Here is a 9,233-nt window from a genome sequence, read left to right on the forward strand (position 1 = left end):
ACCACTGCATTTGATCCAAATGTCAGCATCCAAAAACACAAATCCAGTTTTGTAAGGGGATAAATGCATGTGTGAGGATTAGAGGCTTTCTGAGATTTTATGTAGACAAAGGTAGCTGCTATTCTACCCTTTTAAATGATTATATGCAGAATTCAATTAATCTTATTTTTTATATGAATAAAGACTTGCTAAAGTGCCAAAATGTAGCCATTTGCCAAGTCCCTCTGTGCACCCTCTACAACTTCTAGGAAGACTTTAACCAACTTAATCCCAACATTTCTCCAAGTTTTTACCGTCATTGTAAAGTGCTAGGTATTTTGTTGCTTTGACAGTCATTTCTGAAGAATACTAATTATTTAATGTGATTAGTGAGCCATTTACATATGTCCCTAATGTTAAGGTCAACCCTGTTACGTGGACTGAACTGAATATGGTGAAACTATTACTTTTTTTAAAAAAAATTTCAAAAGAAACAGTCAAATAATAATGTAAAGCAGGAGAGCTGGTTCTACTCTTTTCTGGTGTTGTGGTGGAAAACAGAGGGTCTAGCATTATACATCAACCCATAGATAGGCAGGCTACAAATGGTTTAACAATTGCATTTGTTTTGTGAGGCTTGCATTCAACAAGCTTCCATTCCCCCTGTCACGAGGATTTATGGTTGATTTAAGATGAAATCGTCAACCCTGTTTTGGTCAACCCTGCTACTTTATTTGTATTTATTAGTGATCCCCATTAGCCGCTGCCAAGGCAGAAGCTACTCTTCCTGGAGTCCAAACACATTAAGGCACTTACATCACACATAAAACATCACTACATATTTACAATACAAAATGTATAATACCACCAAACAACAATATTACATTGTACATGTGGGTAGGTCCATCAGCTGTTCTCAATATCAAATAATTTCTATGTAACAATTAAGTACCTTTTAAAATGTTAAATTAAAATGATACAAATTATTCTTAGCAAAGGACAATTTCTCAAGCAAGAATTTTGCTAGAACTGTCTGGAGTGGTCTGAGTCGGGAGGGAAAAATCTAGAATTTGCTGTTATTGGCAGAGAGGTTTGGAACTCTCTTGCTTATTGGTCTATTAACTAAACTGAACAAAAATATAAATGAAACATGAAAAAATTAAGATTTTACTGAGTTACAGTTCATGTAAGGAAATCAGTCAATTGAAATAAATTCATTAGTCTCTAATCTATGGATTTCATATGACTGGACAGGGGCGCAGCCATGGGTGGGCATCGGCCCACCCACTTGGGAGCCAGACCCACCCATTGCAGAGCCTGGCTAAAAAAGTCTGTCCTGCTCCTCTCCTCGTTACCTAACTTCCTGTCACAGTCCCTTCAGTTTCCCTTAAGTCCCGTTAGTTTGGCTGCTCAGGCTACCTACAGTTGAAGTCAGAAATGTACATACACCTTAGCCAAATACATTTAAACTCAGTTTCACAATTCCAGACATTTAATCCTAGTAAACATTCCCTGTCTTAGGTCAGTTAGGATCACCACTTTATTTTAAGAATGTGAAATGTCAGAATAATAGTAGAGAGAATGATTTATTACTTTAAAAAGTTTAACTTGGGTCAAACGTTTTGGGTAGCCTTCCACAAGCTTCCCACAATAAGTTGGGTGAATTTTGGCCCATTCCTCCTGACAGAGCTGGTGTAACTGAGTCACGTTTGTTGGCTTCCTTGCTCGCACACACTTTTTCAGTTCTGCCCACATATTTTCTATAGGGTTGAGGTCAGGGCTTTGTGATGGCCACTCCAATACCTTGACTTTGATGTCCTTAAGACATTTTGCCAACTTTGGAAGTATGCTTGGAGCCATTGTCCATTTGGAAGACCCATTTGCGACCAAGCTTTAACTTCCTGACTAATGTCTTGAGATGTTGCTTCAATATATCCACATCATTTTCCTACCTCATGATGCCATCTATTTTGGGAAGTGTGCAGTTGCAAACCATAGTCTGGCTTTTTTATGGCAGTTTTGGAGCAGTGGCTTCTTCCTTGCTGAGCGGCCTTTCAGGTTATGTCGATATCGGACTCGTTTTACTGTGGATATAGATACTTTTGTACCTATTTCCTCCAGCATCTTCACAAGGTCCTTTGCACTTTTCGCACCAAAGTACATTCATCTCTAGGAGACAGAAAGCGTCTCCTTCCTGAGCGGTATGACGGCTGCGTGGTTCCATGGTGTTTATACTTGTGTACTATTGTTTGTACAGATGAATGTGGTACCTTCGTGCATTTGGGAATTGCTCCCAAGGATGAACCAGACTTGTGGAGGTCTACGATTTTTTTCTGAGGTCTTGGCTGATTTCTTTTGATTTTCCCATGATGTCAAGCAAAGAGGCACAATTAGCCTATCAGAAGCTTCTAAAGCCATGACATCATTTTCTGGAATTTTCCAAACTGTTTAAAGGCACAGTCAACTTAGTGTATGTAAACTTCTGACCCACTGGAATTGTAATACAGTGAATTATAAGTGAAATAATCTGTCTGTAAACAATTGTTGGAAAAATGACTTGTGTCATGCACAAAGTAGATGTCCTAACCGACTTGCCAAAACTATAGTTTGTTAACAAGAAATTTGTGGAGTGGTTGAAAAACGAGTTTTAATGACTCCAACCTAAGTGTACGTAAACATCCGACTTCAACTGTAATTTCTCCCTCACCCATCATAGCTCTGCCATTCCCAACGAATCAGAGAGCTTGGAAATACGCATCTGGACACTGTACCCGCCCATTCAGGTCAGAGTGTTATCGTCATCCGGCGGGAGGAGACCCATGTTCCTAAGGAAGATGAGTTGCGAGGCCCTACACACCTCTCTCATCTATGAGACTACCAGCCCTGCTACAGGCCTCCTCAGTGGTCAGGGAGTGACCACACCCTCACCATTTGGGAGCTGATGAGAGAATACAAGTACCTGCAGCAGGAGGGCATACTCTAGGCTCTCCCGGCCTGAGTCACCGCCGCGGGAGCACCAGCACCGCCACTACTCTCCTGACCACCAACGCTCTAGGCCTCCCCGACTAGAGCCATCATCACCGCCACGGGAGCGCCATCACTGCCGGTCCTCCCCGAGTTGGCCCGGCTACTCCCCTGAGAGACACTACTCCAGGCCCTCCCGGCCTGAGTGTTCTCCACCTCCATGGGACCATTGGTCGTATTTGCCAGATCGTCGGGAGCGCCTCCAGCTGCTGTCCCGACCGATGTCCCTCTTGGCCCCCCGGCCAGAGGCACGGGAGCGTCGGAACCGGCCTAGCTCCCAAGCAGATGAAGACAACTCCAGAGTGCACAGTCCATGAAACCAAGGTCTGCACCCTCCTCAGCCAGCTCCTCGACCAGCCACAGTTAAGGAGACTCTTGCTCCAGTCGTGGAGCCACAGCCAGCCGCTGCCATGGGGCCTTTTCTGGTTGCGGAGTCGTCCTCTCCTCCCAATGGGGATCCATGCATCTACATCTGCATTGCTTGCCGTTTGGGGTTTTAGCCTGGGTTTCTGTATAGCACTTTGTGACATCGGCTGATGTAAAAAGGGCTTCATAAATACATTTGATTGATTGATCTCCTGCTAGTTGAGGCAGACACTCCGTTGACCACAACACACACACACACAGCTGTTTCCATTTGAAGATTCCAAGTCATTCAGATGACCAAAATCATATAAACATCTTCAAATGGAAACAGCTGTGTCTGCGTGTATGTGTGCATGTGGTGGTGACCAAGTGTTCAGTATGGGCCTCAACATCATGTTCTAACCACACAGCACTATAGAGGACAGAACCGAACCAATCAGTTTCAGTATGTAGCGGGTGAGGGCATTCATAGCCGACCACTCAGACGGGTGAGGGCATACCAGTCTACCGTTTTTACGTGGTCATTCTAGACGGATTTAGTGACCAATAGTTTACACAGAGTGAGTTTTTACCCACAAAGGGGCTTTATTACAGACAGAAATACTCCTCAGTTTCATCAGCTGTCTGCGTGGCTGGTCTCAGACGATCCCCGCAGGTGAAAAAGCCGGATGTGGAGGTCCTGGGCTGGCGTGGTTACACGTGATCTGCGGTTTTTAGTCCAGTTGGACATAATGCCAAATTCTCTAAAACATTCAATTTTCTGGCAACTGCTCTGGTGGACATTTCTGCAGTCAGCGTTACAATTGCACGTTCCCTCAAAACTTGAAACATCTGTGGCATTGTGTTGTCACAAAACTGCACATTTTAGTGGCCTTTTATTGACCCTAGCACAAGGTGCATCTATGTAATTAATGATCATGCTGTTTAAACAGCTTATTGATATGCAACACCTGTCAGGTGGATGGATTATCTTGGCACTAACATGGATGTGCACAAAAATTGAGAGCAATAATATTTTTGTGCGTATGGAAAATTTCTGGGATCTTTTATTTCAGCTTATGAAACATGGCACTTTACATGTTGCATTTATATTCTTGTTCAGTATAATTGCCACAGCGAAGGCCAAAACTCCATCCCACTAAAACAGGTTGAAATTTCAGGCTGTCTTTTCAAACAGCTCTTACACTAAAAGGGCAATCATCATTTTCACAATGTCACAGTATTATTTCAACCTCATATTGTGTAAATAAATATAACACAGGTAAATCACATTTTTGACTGCACTGGGCCTTTAATAGACACTTACTATAGTAAAACAAAAATGACCTCATGGGATGGGAAAAGATTTTATGACAGAATTGTTTAATTATGTGAAATCATAAAGGCGCCGAATTGGTGGGAGACCCATGAACTGCCCTTAAAAAGGCTATACAAAAGGAGGATATAATAACCTTTGGCTCCTGGGTTGTTCTTTTGCCAAAAAGGGTCCCCTAAATAAACAGGAATAATTGTCAATAAATTACCATATTGGACAGGTTCCAAATCCCAGACCCAAATTCCATGGCATTACAAATGGATTCTGCAAATGAACAAAGATATTTCAGTGCCATCACAATGTTGGGAGCACAACTTGACCTTATTCTGTCGAGGACATACTGTATCATATCTAACATCCATGCACACCAGTTAGTACCCAATGTTCTAGCACTGACTGGTCACAAATGTGTCGATGTTGGGCTGATATAACAAGACAATGCGCTGCAGCTGAGACGGTGTGACAGTCATTATTTGTGTAATGAGCTGTCTCAGAGGCAGTGTGTGGCGTGGCAGTCTGATCTGTCAGCCAATGAAGTGCGAGACCTGTGCTGGAAAGTCGGAGGTCACTGAAGCAAAGGCTTGCATCAAAGGGGCTGGGATTCAGCACTTAACACTTTGAAGTGCTCGTTAAAATGTAATTTTTGGACAATATGCTCGTTTCTGTTGAAGAGAGAACAGCATATTGTTCCTAATGCACTGAGTGGTTTCATCCATCACAGTCAGCCATGTGATGGTATTAACAGGTGTTCACAGAAAGGTAATTTGTGAAAAGACTAATTGAAAGTCTATCATGGCACTATTATTGATTAGAGATCTTTCAAATTCACACAAAATACACTAAACAAAAATATGAACGCAACATGTAAAGTGTCAGTCCCATGTTTCATGAGATGAAATAAAATATCCCAGAAATGTTCCATACGCACAAAAAGCTTATTTCCCTCAAATGTTGTGCACACATTTGTTTACATCCCTGTGAGAATTTCTCCTTTGCCAAGATAATCCAGCCACCTGACAGGTGTGGCATATCAAGAAGCTGATTAAACAGCATAATAATTACACAGGTGCACCTTGTGCTGGGGACAATAAAAGGCCACTCTACAACGCGCAGTTTTGTCACACAACACAATAACTAGGATGTCTCAAGTTGAGGGAGCGTGCAATTGGCACGACAACTGCAAGAATGTCCACCTAAGCTGTTCCCAGAAAATGTGAATGTTCATTTTACTACCATAAGCCGCCTCCAATGTCGTTTTAGAGAATTTGGCAGTATGTCCAACCGGCCTCGCAACCGCAGACCACGTATATATTGCAGACCACGTATATATTGCAGACCACGCCCCTACCTTTTTTTTAAGGTATCTGTGACCAACAAATGCATATCTGTATTCCCAGTCATGTGAAATCCATAGATTTATTTAAATTGACTGATTCCTTATATGAACTGTAACTCAATAAAATCTTTTAAATTGTTGCGTTTATAGTTTAAATTCTTGTTTAGTATAGAATACTGAATGCCAGGTAAAGGGGTAGATCTTCAATTAAAGTTAGATGTAGAATGCAGGCAAACCAATGGATTGATGTGTCCATTTTGGGACACTCCTGTCAGTTACGTTGTTATGTTAGTGGACTAGACCACGGAGTACTCACATCTTCTTTTGAGTGTCATGTAGAGATTATGCCCCCTTTTGTTTTTTTGGGGGGGGGGTTTACCTTTAACTAGGCAAGTCAGTTAAGAACAAATTCTTATTTGCCTTGTCAGCTCGGGGATTCGATCTAGCAACCTTTGGGTTACAGGCCCAACGCTCTAACCACAAGGCTGCCTGCCGCCCCTTGAAGACACTCGAAGTCTGAAGTCTCTGTTTTGTGGACTTTGAAGTGGCATTGTCCTCTGTCTGTAAGAGCATGATGTGGGGATGCTGTAATGGAATCTGTTTTGCTGTGCTGGCTGGCTCTCCACTGCGCCTCATCTGTAATTACACCACACAGACACCCACTCACAGGGGGTAGCTGCTGCCTGCTGCCCACTCCACAACGTTATTTGTGTAAACTCAGCCATCTTGTCATCCTAGCAGTCTGGGTGCGACGGATAGCAAACCACAAAAATCATCTCTATGAACAATAACAGTGTTGGGGTTCAGATGTATAATACTGTACATGGAGCGGTCACTCTGTATGGAGACTTCTAAACCGCAACCTTCCTCCCTCCCTGCCTTGAAGTGATCACTAAACTGTAAGGACCGAATTCTAACTAGAGATCCACACCTGTAATTCTGGGCCTGTAGAAAGGATCTCAAGAAAGACAGGTAAATGTTCTCAGGAAGAAAAAAAATCCCAGTTAAGAAAAACTTTTGTTTTAGTTATTTGAAGACCCAAAGCAGTTTTCCCCTAGTCTCCTCTTTATGTTATGTCCCTTTAACTTCCCATGTGTCTTTCCTCCTGTCTGCTCACGGCATGGATTAATATTACATAAATGGCCAGAGGCTTGCTCTTGTACACAATGCTCCTACTAAATGGAGGCAACACTGCAGCTAACCTAACAGAGCCAAAAACATAGGAGTGGACTCAAACTACTACCCACATCCCACTGACTGAGATGCACATTTTTATTTAAAATTCCCTCTGCATTACTGGATCAGCCTCGCAGTCCTGGTCTTTTCCCCTTCCTCTGTACCACATGCCCTTCAGGCCAGGCCTCATGTAACAGACAGACACTGATGGTAGTGGTGACTCTTCTCCACCAATGTTCCCTCTATTTTTCGGCACTGAGCAAATTTCAGGTCTGTTGAGTGCAAACTTGTGCAACTTCCGGTGCGCGTCTACTGTACCGGCTTTAATTTACTGTTTTAGGCTACTGTGGCTATTTGATCATAATGTAGGCCTACCAGTGGCCTATTATAAAAAACAATGTAGAAAATGCATCACATAACATTTTAACATGGAAATAGCTGTTCTATCATTCAGCCTACAGTAGCAGCCAATGTGTGGTGTTCAATGTAGGACTACATTCCATGAGACTTTTGACATAAACATGCAGGGCTTGACATTAACCTGTTCACCCACTTGTCCTTCGGACAAGGAGGTGACTGAAAATTAGGTGATGTTTGATGCTAGAAACCACTTTACAAAATAAAATGCATTATTTTTACAGTCTTTCTACCATTATTACAGATAATCAGACAAATGATGCTACCCTCTGCCTATTGGCTACTTAGCTTATTCAAGCCTGTCTCAAAATACAACACTGCCCCTTTAAGACAAAAAAATAGCTCTTTACCTGACTTGTTTTTCAAAGATGGCTAGAAATGTATAGGTTTTGTGAATCTTGTAGGAAGCAATCACTACCACATTGCTGACTACAAATGAGGTATAACTGGGCCAATAACTCACTAACTAGCAAAGAATATGAACAAATGTGCACACGTGGCTACATGCAGCTTTTGCTTTGATCTCAAAACAAGAGCATAATAATCCTGACCGCTCATGCTGTAAAACACTCCAGTTCACAGTGAATAGCACAAATCCATATGGCAAATGGTCTGCTTTGCAATACTGCAGCTGATTGGTTAAGGCTCACCGGTCTGAGTCATGCCTGTCAATGCAATAGAATCATACTCCAATGCGTTCAGCCTACAAAAAAAGCTCTTGCATAGTTAGTTTTGCATACTAAGTCTTGCATAGTTTGTTTTGTTTCAGTATGTTGCATTGAAAGTGGCTAATATTGTGTTGATTCGATCACAATTCCCACAGTAAAGGGAAATGTTGATAGTGTTAACTAACAGGGAAAACTCTAGAAAGTTGAGCGAAGTTCAATCTCATGCTTAGAGGGAACATTGTTCTCTACCCAGTTTCACACCTTAGCTATCCCCTGCCGAGAGTGCCAGGGAAACCACAGGCCACCACCCTGGCGCCAACCCACAGCGCACATCGGCCCAATCAATACCCTTGCATTTCCTGTCCATTTGCTGCAGGTCACGGGAATGGGACTCATTAATAATTACTGCTGGTGGAGCTTCAAGTGTGCTCCTCGTGGCACGGCCAACGAAAGTTGACATTTTCCCATCCTAGATTTTTGTTTTCTGTTGCAGTGACAGAGCAAAGTAGTAAACACAATAAAATAACTCAACGATGACTGGATGTGAATTGTTTTAATAGCAAACAGTTAAATGGAGTTAAAGGTGTGATCTGTAGTTTCATTTCCGGTAAACACCGGTAGGACTTAGGGGGTTGTGAGTATTCTGCTCACTGATTAGCTTAAATGGAACCAAGATTGTTTTTCTAGCATCGATTGATTGTGCACGTTGTCCTGAGGCCACAGGAGAGTAGGGGGTCAGAACTTTGTGACAGCGTCCACCTCTGGCCTGCTGGCCCCCCTACCTCTGCGGAAGCACAGTACCCGCTCAGCCCAGTCTAAACTGTTCGCTGCCCTGGCACCCCAATGGTGGAACAAGCTCCCTCACGACGCCAGGACAGCGGAGTCAATCACCACCTTCCGGAGACACCTGAAACCCCACCTCTTTAAGGAATACCTGGGATAGGATAAAGTA

Source organism: Salmo trutta, chromosome 25 (assembly GCF_901001165.1).
Source record: "Salmo trutta chromosome 25, fSalTru1.1, whole genome shotgun sequence".
Lineage (NCBI taxonomy): Eukaryota > Metazoa > Chordata > Actinopteri > Salmoniformes > Salmonidae > Salmo > Salmo trutta.